This window comes from Halyomorpha halys, unplaced genomic scaffold (assembly GCF_000696795.3).
Source record: "Halyomorpha halys isolate HHAL.00 unplaced genomic scaffold, Hhal_1.1 Scaffold312.1, whole genome shotgun sequence".
Classification (NCBI taxonomy): Eukaryota; Metazoa; Arthropoda; class Insecta; order Hemiptera; family Pentatomidae; genus Halyomorpha; species Halyomorpha halys.
Window position 1 is genome coordinate 737,516 of NW_027105402.1, and position 15,552 is coordinate 753,067.

Below are 15,552 nucleotides of genomic sequence, written 5' to 3' on the forward strand. Positions count from 1 at the left end.
AACATAAAACCGTTTAACTTAAAAAGTTTTTTTACCTATTTTTATTTTTTATAGCATCGTTGGTAATCTCTAGCTACTTCAGTTCTAATAATAAAATATGATGAAATTTAGGAGTAGGATTGAACGAGGTTTATACCTAACTTTGTTTGATAAATTTCCTAAAACTTCTTTACACTAATTTAAACTGACAGACAGGCGTACCGGTGTTGGGCAAACCGAACGCTACGGAATGGTAGAGGAATACTTTCACTACTGATGAATTATTATTCAGTACAGAGACCATTCTCCTGAAATGGCCAAACTTCGACCTTCAAACTGAAAACGTTTTCTGTCATAGTTGTTATTTATAATATTTTTATTAATTTGCTTAGGTAACTTAATCAGACGTACTTGGTCATGTATTCATTACCTATACGAAACTGGGATGTACAAACCAAATTTAACGCCGGTGAAATGACACAAACTAATGTACAGATTAAGTATTATTCCAGAAGCCTCTCAGTTGAGTTCTGTTTTATCTTATGTATTTACTATATTTATTCACTGATGTTTTAAAAATTCATTCGTATTAATCGTTACTATTTAGTTGTTGTCCTTTTATTTTTATTTGTTATTAGTAAGCAAATACAAGTTTATATAAAGATAGGGAAATTACTGGTAAGAGTTGATCCTAAATGCTTCATGAATTTATAAATGATTCATTAAAAAAATAAGTAATCTGAGTTATTCTGAAGACTATCTTATTACCAAGACTATCTAATACAGGCAGATACTTATAAAGAATAGGTAGGCTGAAATTGCCGAAAAAATTCCCTAATGGTTGTTAAGCTGTATTTGTAAAGATCGTTTAAGAGGGACAAGAAATGAATCAGGAGTGATTCCCAGATCCTTGATAAAAAAGTTAGGATAAAACAGTGTCCTCAGAAATTTCTTTTGAGCTAGAAAATTACCTGGATTTCAATAAATATTTTCTGAATAAAATTTTTTGTGAATACAATATATTATACTAAATTATGTATCACGAAATAATTCGATTTGGATTTAGTTTTTGTTAGAATGAGATTAATACTTCTTTTAATAATTAAAAAGAAAAAACTTAATTTGTTTCCGTTCTGTTGTCTTGAAATGGATATAACATTTCCTTTAAGCTCATTATGAATGACGTGGATTTCTTGTTTATGTGACAACCACTACTTATGAAAAAATATAAATCGTGCATTAATTATCAATTGTCAATTAATCATATCAATTATTGCAGCAATTTTCATATTTCAGGTAAAAACTAAAATATAAATAAAAATTGATAACTGAATATACATACAAATTAATTAACAAAGGAGTTTTCTTCAATAATATGCTATTGTTTTATTTTATTAAATAACTTTAAATGTCAAATAAATGATAATAAATGTCAAATTGCATAAGTAAACCCTAGTTAAAACATTAATTTACGCGACAGGTGTGACTAGAGACTATATTATTTTATTTATTTATTTTTTATACAGATAGTTTGATTATGTTCATTTTGTTTATTCTTCTGTTTGTAAATATTTTATATTTTATTCATTTATTTAATTTATTTTATTTTATTTTAGTATGTATGAGATCATTCATCACTATTACATATTGTCCACAACTGTGTGGTAGATTGTAATATCTATCAATAAATAAAAAAGTATTTAAAAAAAAAAATACGCGAGAGAAGGGGATGAGTTATCTCGAGGTAACCAACCTATTCATGAAATGATTAAAATGAATTAAACGATAATCAATTGGTTTTAAAGGAATCTGATTACCAAAGTGTGAACAGCGAAGTAATTGTATTCATTGGGTATTAATGTGTATTGCGGAAGGTCTGGTGTAATTAAAGGTTACTTATTGTCACGAAACCATGATCAAATACTGATAAAATATAACACCATTAGAAATAATGATATTTTTAATGCACACTAGCTACTGTTAGAATATAGAAAATCATAGTATCAACGAGGAAATCACGTATTGAAAATATTAGCTTTAGATTATAGATATTGAAGCGAAACCTAGGGGATATCATTCAATTAAAATGATTGTACTGAATTGAATTGACACTACTGAATGAGTGGGAACATAAAACGTTATCTCTGATTTGTTATATCACAGCACATCCATGGAATCATCTCTACTTGGGTTAAGAGGCGTGGGTAATACCATCATATTTCTATCTCACTCGCCCATTCTCCCTTAGTGGGAGTAAACATTTTTTTTTTAATTATTTATTTATTGTAATTTACAACTGTACAAAATAATACAATAGGTAAATATGTAGTATGTTTCATATACACTTGAAAATCTTGGGAAGGAACCACCCATTGGTGGTTAGGGAGTAAAATTAAATTTAAGAAAGGACCCTAAACGTAATAAACAATATTAAGAACCATCAGAGGCTACTTAACAGTTATAGGCTATTATTACATGGGTTGCCTTGGAAATACCAAGATTATCTAGGTAATAGAGCCTCCTCTCTGAGTCTATATTTAAGTTATTTTTATAGAAAATTAGTAAAGTAAAGTTTAATTAATTTTAACAATTAAGGTATAAATAATTAAACTTAAATTAATCAGATTTCCTTAACGATGACTTAAATATTAGGTGGGGAGGGTATAGGTAATAAATTATAAATTAAATTACAAATAAATATATATTATGCTGAGAGAGAGAGAGAGAGAGAGAGAGAGAGAGAGAGAGAGAGAGAGAGAGAGAGAGATTAAAACAACCATCTTTAGGAGTCTTCCCCAAGTAACTTGATGAAAGGTTACTATGGCATCTGTTTGATAAAATAGCCTGCCCTTTTTATAGTTGACTCAGTGATGATTTATCCAAACTCAATCTTATGGGTAGATCACTGACAAATAGAACGGTCATGGAAAATCTAATAGGGATTTATTCGTATACATTCTGGAGGTTAAGCAGAAACGGCCCTTACTTAAATCTGCATACAAACTTACTCAAATATTGACATGAGTGGAAGGAGGAAGAGTTACTCAGATTCAAACTTGCTTACAACCACTCTTGCATAATTGCCTGTTTGTCTAATGATTCCGAAATTTTAGACAAATCAACATTCAAGATAATGTAAATACTGGTATGTAATTTGTATTAAAAATAAATAAATAAATAAGAAGAAGTTGAATGCATTTACACTTGATATTACTAATTATAACCTCCCAAAGAGTTCAAAGGGCTTAGTTCATGCTAAAAATACTCTGAATAATCTAATAATAAGTAGAATACAAGGAAGGTGGAAGTTTTACTCTCAATTTTAGAGCGAGCCCAATTGACCTGATGCTAGTGAAGTGTCCCTTCCAACTTCGGGATATCGCAAAGGTACTTCTGCTGGAGAAATTCGATGCCTCGGCTAACTTGCCTCAGGGATTCTTTTATCAACTTTTCTTTTCTAAAAAAACATCGAACCTGATAGATCACTTGTTTCTAGAGAAATGTTACTGCAATTTTTGACTTAAGATTTACTTACTAAAGCTTGTTCAACGTGTTATCCAGCAACCCTCTCTTGATTTGATTGATAAAAATTCGAAATTTGTTCAGGCAACTCATAAATGTAAGTATTAAGGTGATTGTTTTTCTGAAAGAATTATTTATTATTGGTAATTTTTATCCTATATTAGAAATGGGTTTGTAGAATATGTTTAAGCTATACCAAACGCAAGATTATAAAAAAAAAAAATAATAATAATAAATTGGATTTATCTGATTGTACCAGGGAAATAAAAAAAACAAATCACATAACAAGAAGTTCAATTTTTATTATTTTAAAGATAAATATCAAACAATTAATTAATTAGAGAAGATGGTCTGGGGGTGTGGTCAGTCTTTCTTCCTTTAGCCCCCCTCCCTCTTCCCGACAATCTTCTCCAATTATTGCCCTACAGTCAACTATCTACACCTCATTATCAATCAATATATGACAAAAAATAGGAAAAAATAAGAATGAATGTTATGCAGTTTTCACAGATTTTAGGTAGTTTTATGTGTTGTGTACTCTTCCAAGAATTTTATGTATTTTTCATATTATAAAAAAAAATATTCAATTTTTTTTTTTTTATTGAAAATCGATTATTCCTCCTTAGGCCCATTAGGTAATCCAAGTGGCTATTTTGAATTATCTCTATACGTGACAGATTTTTAAAATGAATGAATTACCAATGATAAAATATATAGTGAGTTAAATTTAATTTAACAAACTTTTTCACTAAATGTACATTTTTATTTGAAACAACAGCGTTTCTAATATGAACTCATAGCGAGTAATTAAATTAAACCGAGTCCATTTTGTAATGTGCTTGATGATGGCTATATAGCCAAAACTTTGTTGATTTAAAGAAAAATTTACTTTTGGTAAAATATTGTGCATTCTTTGTTATTTAGGTATTTACTTAAATTTGATTCTTATTTCATCCCTAACTTGTAGTATAAAATTAGATTTGATTTAGCACGTTTGGTTGAAAGAGGACGTTAAACTGATAAAAAAATAAAAAAATGGCAAAAACAGATTTATGCTTTTTCGCATCACCATGCCTATTATAATGTATTGATGGATGGACAGTAAACATAATTAAAATAAATAATTATTTGATGAAAGGCCAAAGTTTTTATCATTCGGGTGCAGTCAAAATAAACACGACCAGGTTGCGGAATTAAAAAAAAAAAAAAAATCTCGGCTGGACGGTATGCCAACTACCGATAAAAAAAGTTGAGTATCCCCAGACAGCAGATGTGACCGACAGAAGGACCGGCTGCCGCCATAGCCGCAGGTACGTTTCTGAATAGACGGCGCGCGCGGGTGCTTTGGAGCATGCGCCTGCCGCTAGCCGGTTAGGCAACCCGCTCAACCCTCAGTCTGGCTAGGGCAGTGTGGTCGGTCGTTACGGAGCAACTCCGTCTTTCTTCATATTCGCCTATCATTCTGGATATCGTATATGTAAGTATTTTTAATTACCTATATACATTTAATATTAATTTGTGAATATAATTTATTGAATGAAAATAAATATTAAAAATGATAAATGTTCAATAACCTTAATGATACGATATTTAACTGTTCATTCATATTGTGTTTTGAACAACAATATTTTCTACGAAACCAAATCGTATCATGAATACCCCATTATATTTTAAACGATGACGCAGGTTTACCATTTAAAGTAAATGAATTATCAATTTTTTTAAAAATCTTAAGTATTCAAATGCACTGTCAACACCTGTCAACAGTGTACCTTTAACTGTTATAGAGAGTTAGTTCACATAGTCTTTAAACAAACTGGTTAAAAATAATTTGTTTAAATTATAGTAAACAAGTGTATAAGAAACCTCGAAAGTATTAATTCCATTTTTCTTAAAATCGTGTTTTTGTTTATGAGTCCCTTTGCACAGCAATCACTGATTTAACCTTAATTAAATTCAATCATTGTAACTACCTAAGCGATTATTAGCGTTAATTATACGATGACAACTTTTTAACATTTAACGTACGGTTTACCATTTTAAGAAAATGAATTACCAATTTTTTTTTTTAATCTTAACAATTCAAACGCACCTGTCAACAGTGTATCTTTAACTGTCATAGAGAGTTAGTTCACATAGTATTTAAACAAACTGGTTAAAAATAATTTGTTTATACTGTAGTAAATAAGCGTATAAAAAACTCCAAATGTACTAATTCCATTTTCCTTAAAACCGTGCTTTTGGTTTCAAGTCCCTTTGCACAGCAATCACAAGAGTTAACCTTAATTAAATTCAAACATTGTAATTACCTAAGCGATTATTACCGTTAATTATACTATGAAAACTATTTAACATTTAATAACACTAAGTTAGTTATTTTTTAATTTTGAATTTTATGTACGCCTTCCCTATTAATCAGTTTTTAATCTTAAAAAAAAAAAAATACTTTGCATCGTACAGCAGGTATGATGATCACATTTATTTTACATATTCTTATTTGAAAATATATATTTTTTTTTAAATAGTTATAAAACATCATGAATTAAAAATCTCCTTTTTTTAATGCAAAAAGATTGTTCAGCGTAGGATAAAAAAATCCCTCCGGGGTTGAAATGAAAAAAATATAAAAGAAAAAATTCAGATTATTTTTTTCATATCTCTTGTGGCGATGCCTCTATAAACACGTCTGTGCTTTTTATTTAAATTAAACGAGAGACTATTAATTAGGCACAACCGGTTTCTTTGATACCATCTTTGTTTTGTTTTTATTTATCGTTAAGGAAAATCCTTTGTCCCTTTTTTCTGATGGCTGAATCTCCCAAGGAAATTGGCATTGACTTAAAGTCCCCTGAACTGGTCATATAGCAATTAGTGCGGTAATTATGACAAAAAATAAATTATATGAAATACTCAAACCGAAATAACCAGTTTTAATTTAATACTATATGAATATGTTTTATATGAGACTTAATCTTTTCTTATTGACAGTAAAATTTCTTAAGTGTTTCATTGAATTGATTACCTGCACGGTTTTATATAACCGGTGGTTATAAAACTTTAAGTATCTTGTTCATAAAATTATTAATTGTTCCTATGTCAACATTTTTATGTTATTAATCTCAATGAATAATATTTTAGATCAGCTTTAATTCAGTTTTTATATTTCGGTTGTACTATTATGTGAGCTATTCATTTACAATCTAATTCTCACAAGCTTAAATATTTAATAGCTACAAATTTACACTTATTCTTTTCTTTTCTGCATAGAAGTTTTTTTTTTTAATATTTATTTTCAATTCTATCAAATGATCAATAATTTGTCCACGTATTTTAAAATATAGTATATTAAAGACAGTGACGACAAATTTTAACGGTGTCGTGTTTTATAGATATTAGTTTTATATGTCGTAATATTTTTTTTTCTCATTTCATGGTCTATTAAAAAAAAATTAGGTTCGGGGTAGAATATTGAATTTTATTTTGTTTATTTTGCGTGCCATGTTTACTAAATTTTGTACTTTATTAAACAAAAAAAAAAAAGAGAGAAAATAAATTGGATACCTCGTCTGAAGGAACCATCTGTAGCAGTCAAGAGTTCATTGAAGGTGGAGGTATTAGAGGTGAAAACTAGACATTCTCAGAAGAAATATAAAATTTCCTTTTTTACACTTATTATTTTTTTTTGTTATTTGAGCGAAGTTCGGACCGAACTTAGAAAATTGGAAAACAAAATAATCTGTGAGTTAATGACAAAACTTATTTTGATCGTTTAGAATAATGAGGAAGTTCCACGAGATGGCGAATAACTCATCCCACTTAAAAAAGAAATTAAGAAACTTTTTATTAAATTATACTATCTATGAACCAATAAGTATATATTTTATTTTAATTTAAAGAGATATTGCCTATTAATTACGAAATCTTTTCATCCAAAACATGGTTTATTTCTCATTTTAAAGAGAATATTCAATATTACGTATATTGTTTTTTTTATTATTAATAATACCTAATAATAACAACAATAATACAAATTACGAAGAAAAGTAGGAGTAATATGAATATTGCGTGTGGGGATGTACTTTTTTAAGCGAAACGGTGAACAGAAACAGTTTTATTTTAGATGCTATACCAGAAACTTCCGGAAGAATATTAGGATATGATTGAGAAGATCACTAACTGATATTTTTGTTTTAGAAGTTTCTAATGGGAGGATGGGAAAGTATCTTTATTATATATGATGGTAATAGAAATATGATGGATTCAGTGTATGATATTAAATGAGCGTTGAAGCTTTAACAATGCAGATTGTAGGAAGGTATTAAATGAAATATTTGAATCCGACTTAAGACTACACAGATCTGATTCTTATTTTGTATGAAGTTTACACTTCAAAACGTTAATATATTAAATATTGAATTAGTCTGAGATACTTATCATTACATTGTTTCTGTCTTAAAAAAATGAATTCAAAGATCACTGATCTGTCACACATGAATATGCAAACAATTGGTAAAGGTTGAAAAAAAAAGGTATATGCTAGCCGTTACTTAATATTTAATAAAAAACGGGTGAAATGAAAGGCCATATCAAATAGGAAAATATCAATTACAAATATTAAAGACAAATTTCTAATTATGAAATTTATGTATAATAAAATTTTGGATAATAATTTTGCATAAAAACAACCTATAATAGTAATAATGGTGTCTTTGTGCAAACCAAAAAAAAATCATAAAGTGGTTAAATAAAGTTAGAATCATAATTAAGACAAGAATTTCGTATCATAATATAAGATGATGTCTACAAGGAGTTTGCTGAGCGAACTAGCACACTATTTGCTTCTATTACGGTCTTTTGTCAGAAGCCGCTTATTTGCGAGTACTTTAAATATATCCTTCCATGTGTTTCTCAAGATAAAATAAGTATGATAATTAGTTATATCACTTAATTTACTTAATTAATTTTCTATTAAATTTAATTAGTGTCTTTCTATGTATTTCTGACGGCCTTTTGTTCTGTTTATATAGTTGATATTATGCTCCAAATTTAAGGAAACTTAAGATTTGAATTTTTTTCATGAAAAATTATGAAAGGTGGGTATGTTCAAAGTTTGTTATAAAAAAATCGGGACAAATTATTCACGTTTCCAAGATTATTGAGCTGAATTCAATGAGAGACATCTTGGGGAAATTTATTATTTTAGAATAATAAAAGGTTTTATACAAAAATGTCATTTAAACATTTTGGTATAATTATTCTATTAAATTTTTTTATCTGGATTTTCTTCTGCTTTTGGAAATATACACTATTAATTCGTTTGTTTGACGTCACACAAATACGATATGAGACGCACCTGTTAAATCGGTATGAATTTGATTTATATACTAATTTTTAAGCTGAATTTATACGTTTATCAATAGTTTATAAAATTTTAAAATGCATATATATTTTTTTATTGGGCGGCGGTAGGGGGTCGTGAGGATTAGTTACAATAATGATACAACTAAATTTAGGAGACGTAGTGCAACTTTATTATTTGTATAGTCATGCCCTACAATGGAAAAACATGTGTTTTAGAACAAATGATTTCTTCAACTAATTTTAAAACTACACGTGCATAGTATAATTTAAGATTAATAACTATTACAATTAAAACATTACTTTCAATTGTTTATTACAGTTTTTTTTACATTGTTGTGAAAGAACAAGAGAACAAAACTGTGTGTGTATATATGTATATATAATATTCTCGTCCGATCTTCATCAACAAACATATGAGTATAAATTTAAAAAAAGGAAGGCAAGAGATAATTAATATTAGTAGGTAGTGTTTCACCTTCTCTATTGTGAAACATTTATATTGAATGATGACATAAAACGCTGTTATGTTTAATAATTTAAAAAGTTAAAAATTCTGTTATAGTAAATCACGCTATGCTAATAATAATTAGCTATATTTCTGTGATTCTATAATAAACCTCATCAATCAAAAATCGGTCTCATCCTCAATAAGACTCCGATATAGAAATTCAACGTTTCACCGATTCAGAGGATGATGGAAAACCGTTATTAATTTTTTATTTTAATGTACTTTCCCTAAAATGATTAGAGGCATTTCAAAGCTTTGTCTTACATTTTATTATTATCACTTATTATATTTGAAGACTATAGAGGGAAAACGAGTGGACTATGTATATATACAACGTTTTCTAGTTGATTTTTGAATGGTGGACACAATGGTTAAGTTAAAACAAGAGAAAAACGAGTTTAAACGTCTCAAAGTCGAATTATATGCGTAAAGTGTAATTAATAGTTAATAGTTCTCTTGAACAATTCGTTAAAATACCTGCTTATTTTCTCGGTAATCTGCCATTATTATTAGTAGCAGTAATTTTTACTTTCTTACTATAAAGGTTTTTTTTTTTTATTTGAAAACTGAATGTCTACGTCCTTATCTAGAGTTTTCTCTAGATAGATAATTACTTTATTTAGTGATATGTATTAGAATCTGCCACAAACATTACGTCCTTATAAGAATAAGCTTTTAGGTAATAAAGTCAAAGCGTGATTCTCATTCATGGTCTCGTCTGAACTGACCTTTCACCACACGAGACGGGTTTCCGTCCGCTATTGATGCATTTCAGTCTTCCGGAGATATTGCCCACTATTTGAGAAGGGAGACTGTTTGTCAGCTTTAGTCTCAACCACTTTTACTTCTTGGTTATTCGATTTTTTTTTTCAATTATTTTGAATGTTCCTAGTTGGAGTACCGTTTTAATATTTTAATTTTATTTTATGACAGAAAATGTATGGTCTTTATCAAAGGAATAGGATGGGGAGGGGCAAGCGAGGAAGAGAGTGTGTACAAAGGGAGGGGAAGGAGAGAGAAAGTGGGGCTGAAAAGGAGGTAGGAAAAAAATAATACCTATAAATCGAATATTGTGATTTCAATTTAGTTCCTGTTATTTTATAAAATAGGAAGATGTCCGGAACGATAACCATTGGAGGACAGGATTTTAAAATATAGGAATAGAACAAATGAATACTTATTCAGGCCAATTAACTTCATGCTTAAACATTCTTCTTAGGAAAACAAAATGAATGAAAAACGTTTTTCAAATTTTCATTGATGATAAGGTCTCAAGGTTTATTTATTCCTATTTTATAATCTATTTTTTTTCATCTGTCTATTTTATTTTATAATATACTTTACATTTATCTTTATTTTTCTTATGTTTATATTTTATAAATGGATCCTTATATTATTAATTCAAATTCCTCTTATTCCCTATTATATTTCACATAAACCTTTTTAATACGCTCTCTAACAAGGAAATACAAATATTTATTGGAAATAAAATTATTTAGCTTATTTTAATTTTATTTTTTGCTCATTAATCATTTTTCCTAAAAAATTAAATTAAAAATAATATATATGCATTTAAAACCTTTTGTGTTTAAGCTATAAATCGTAACAATGTGTGTCTGTTAGAAAGGAACGTGAGAACAGTTTAATATTTTTTTTTTGTTTTTTTTTTACATTTTTTCTATTATCCTGGAAACGACTCTTTACGATTTTGATCGACTAAACTCATTGATGTGCATAGAGAGTAAGATGGTCTTTTATTCTCATTGAAATAGAATAAACGGGCTTAAATTACAAATTTTTACAAAACTTTTTTGTAAGACCGCTCATCATATTATTAACGCGCACTTGGCGCCTTCGACTCACAACATACAGTGAACATTAAATAAACCCCTTAAAATACCATAAATAAAAGAAGCATTACAATATTCATATTTTATCGCACTTACTTATTATTTTATTTTCACAGGAGGGTACGAAAAAAACAATTTTTGTAAGTACCTTTAGTTTTGTATATTAGAACAAATTACTCATCTCACATGTTTCTAGTCACCAAAAATGGATAAATATAAACTATGAAAGGATTTGATATTTAACTTAAGAAGATAAAAGGAAAAATGTTTTTTCAGGCTGAAAGCACATTTTTGGAGATAAGTATAGTGGTATAATAAACGAATTATATGTCGTTAAAAAAGCAAAAATTAAAAAAAAAAAAAAAAAATTCAACAAAGAAAGAAAGAAAGAAAGTCATAGAATCCGAGAAAGGGGAACAACGGTCTGTTTCAACTGGTGGGCACATGCGCGAGGGATTTTCTATTTCGCCCTTTGAAATCATTTTATTATCACCATAGTTCAATCAATTAATTGGAAGAGGGACCTCCTGTTAAAGATAATTTACTTAGCGTCAGGAGGATGTACCACTGCATGCTGTCTCCCTCGTGTCATGCCTGAGTACAGCTGATGTGCTGATTGTAAACTAGATTTACAGGTGAAAATAAATAATTGGAAGATAACGAAAAAATAAATTAATATTTTCAGAAGTTTTTAAATTAAAAAAAAAGTTATTTTATTTATTTATTTCCCCCTAGGTGTATCGAATTTCAAAGAATTTGTTACCATCTCTTTATTATAATGGAACCTATAATTCTTGAATTTTCAAAATTTTTGACTGTCTTAAAAAAAAATAATTTCAGTTGTTTCACGATTTTGTTACGATAATAATAATTTTTTGTTACGATTTCAAAAATATTTAATATTTAAAGGATCAATTAAAGCAATGTAAATAGTAGGAAATACTAATAAAATTATCTGAAAACAGGAAATAAAAGTGAAATATTAATGACAATGAATAGTGGTCCTATTGTAGTTTGCTAAATAAGGGCCTCGTTAGAAAAGCTTCGGTCACACAATGGTATGTGAATATAATTAAAACCGGTTCCAGAACATTAAAGATCTACTTAATTACTATTACATGAGGGTTATTGTGGTTTTCATTGTCGTAGCACAACAAAAAGAAACCAGGCGACTCTAACTAATTTGTTGTAGTAATTATTTAACGTAATTTACTATTGATAACAAAATGTGCTTCGTCGAGGCATCAAATTAAAGCTTGCTGTTCAAAAGAACCAAGAATTACATACTTGTTTTCCTCCTGATTTTTTTGTCATAATAATATGAAAATTAGAGCTATAATATACTACTAAAATTCTGAGATCAGTTATTAAAAATATTATTATGTACTTCATATTTTTGGTATGAAATATAGACTCACACATAAAATAAGAATTATATTAAACTCTGTTATTTAAAATTCATTACTAGCTTCAAAAATACATTTTGAGTAATGCACAAAAACCGTCTCAACGCTACAATTGAATACTCGAAAATTAAATAACAAATTCCATAAATTACAACGTGTTTTATTATGTATTTCTTAAAATCCTAGTAGAAATTTATCCTACTTCCAAATTTGGATTTTATGCAAAAGGTTCAGCTCATGTTCTTTCAAAAATAAACCATTATAGATAAACAATTACTAGTCAAAATTAATTTGACAAATTATCAAAATTTGTACTATATGCCTATGTTTCTTCAACTTTATAGATCATTGTACGTACATCGTTGTCGCTGTCCTTTTTCCACCTCGTACAGTACCTCTCCTACATTACTGTTGTGTACAAGTGTTTCTACAACCAATTTTTGTGACTTTTATAATATTGGAAAAGCATCTTCTGTTGTGAGGTTGTGAAGAGAAGGGATCATATGTCATATGCAGTATGTCAATTTATTTATTAGGTCTTATTTTATATGATTTATGTCAATTTATTAATTAAGAACTCGTTGCCGACATTTCTATTTTTGTAAATATTTAATATTTACTAATTGTACTTTTTGATCTAATTATAGCTGAAATATTTTTTCAAGTTTAGTACATTATAAAAATGTCATTTAATTTATAATAAACACTCTTTGTGCAAAGGGTGTATTTTTGAGATGGGTATTAAACAATAGCTACATCTAGAAGCGCTGAGAAAATCAATGCTTTCTCTCTCTCTTGTTCCTGTTAATGTCGCAGTGCTAGCACTGATGGGAATCGGGACAGACACCATTCCAAACCAACCTCTTCCCTTTTATGCTAGCTCTTATAAACCTTAGCAACGACAGACGGTAAAGTCTTTGTGGCCGGACCTCGAGAATGTTGCCATAGACAGCTGTTGTAAAATGTTCTTCCAGACTCTTTCAAGACTTCATGATCTTTCCTTCATGATAACATCCCACAGTACAAAGGCATGTGAAAAAACTCCATTTCCTACCATCACCTTTGAAGTTTACCGTAAAAGCGATTTGGAGCAATCCACGGAAACAATACTGTCTTTTCTACTTAAGTGAGCACTTCTCAGCGTGAAGACAAAGGAACTAAATAAAGTTATTTGAAAAAGCTCTATGAGATAGCAACCGCACTCCTAAATTCCTATGAGTAGATTAGGTTGTTTTTTTTTTTTTACAATTTTTCATCCCAATCTCAAATTATACAATAAATTTATAATAGTTTACATACAGGTACCTAGACTCCTTTAACAATTTTAATTATTAGGATTATATTGATTTTTTTCCTATTCGTATAATGAAATCGTTGCACTTTATAATTACCCTCTACCTTCTTAAATGACCAAAATATTTTGCGGAGATGGTCGCCGGACACATTTTTATAATTTATAGATTTTAGTTTTCTTCAAAGATAAACCTTAAATTTTATTTGAAGATTTTTTTTTTTGGAACCAGACCCCAGTAGAAATGTCGGAGTACATACTTAGGTGCCTTCTGTAATACACGTTATTTGTTTTGACATTGAGTAAAGCAACAAATTAAAAAAAAAAAAAAAAATTAAAGCTATCTTCTCGAAGTAATATTTGATGATTGTCTCTTTTTTTTTCGTTAGAGAAGGCTTCTATTTTTAGGTTTTTTCTATGGTGTAGAAAATTCTCGTTAGAGTTTTCTAATGTGAAGCTCTAATTGACTTATTGTCCATTCCAAAAATTCAGCTTTTATGTTGACACCATATTATTCATCAGTATACTGACCTAAATTTTATTGTTTAACTTTTAAAATATGTTGTAACATTCTCAATAGGCATAAAGCGTGAGTGCTTGCCTAAAATTAAATGATAATCTTAGACTATTAGAGTGAAATACATTTTGTCTGTAGGTATGTAATATTGTGTTACAAGTCCTGATCATACCTCAATTTGTAAAACGTTGAGGGTGGATTGTTTCCTGATAATTTAGTGATTCAGAACTTTTTTTTTGGATCTTCTAATAATATTTGAACAATTAACTAATTTATGTCATTTATTCACTTTTATATAAATAGATTATATTATATTTGATTTTATTTGTGAAAGACAAAGTCCTGTACAAATTATAATTACAATTATAAAACAAAACCTGAGCCCATTACAAAAACAATAAACATAGATAAAACAAGTTCTCTATAACAAAACAATAAACAGAAAAAACAGACCGGATAATACACAACTATTAACGTAATATTCATTACTCCATTATATTTAACTTAAAATAATAAGAACTCTTTTAAATAAACGAACGCGTGATATAAATGAAGATATTAATTGGCTTCGAAAACTATTTATATAATGGAATTTATATGTCACCTGCAAAATTAAACTTATTACATACTGTTACAATGTAAATATATATTCTGTTCAATTTGGCTTCATTATCAATGTCCAGTATATTTCCAATATTTTGTATGTCCTAAGATATGGATATAGGTGGGTTTAAGATGTATTGTCTATTTTCTTTAAAGGTGGAACCATTTAGGAGGATGTTGTACAAACTATAATTGAAATAACTTTTGCAGAATGGACAGAGTACTATTATATGAGGTATAATCGTGTAACCATGATGGGAGTACGAAATTATCTTCTGGTAGCCACGTCTCTACAAAACATAACACTTAGTTCCTTCCAATAACTTCACATTCATTACTTGTAATTTTTTTTTTTTTTAATAATTTATTTATTGTTATTTACAACTGTATACACATATATACAACAAGTAAATTTGCTGTAGGTGACATAGTGACATGATAAAAACATGTGGAGAATCTACCCACTGATAGAACTCCAATAACATTTCTAGAGGAGAAGATCTCGAGGCCATCTT

General features: G+C 28.6%; 1 long non-coding RNA gene across 6 annotated transcripts in view; it reads left to right on the top strand.

The window, feature by feature from the left end:
• The window catches only part of LOC106681146 (uncharacterized), a 693,797-nt gene that overhangs the window by 84,449 nt on the left and 593,796 nt on the right, over positions 1–15,552 (top strand). For 2 of the 6 annotated variants that reach the window (XR_010844426.1, XR_010844425.1), the window contains exon 1: positions 4,902–4,978. The exons of the other annotated variants lie outside the window; for them this stretch is intronic. This is a non-coding gene — a long non-coding RNA (uncharacterized lncRNA). Of the gene's footprint in view, positions 1–4,901; positions 4,979–15,552 lie in introns of those variants that run through there. 6 annotated transcript variants of the gene reach the window in all.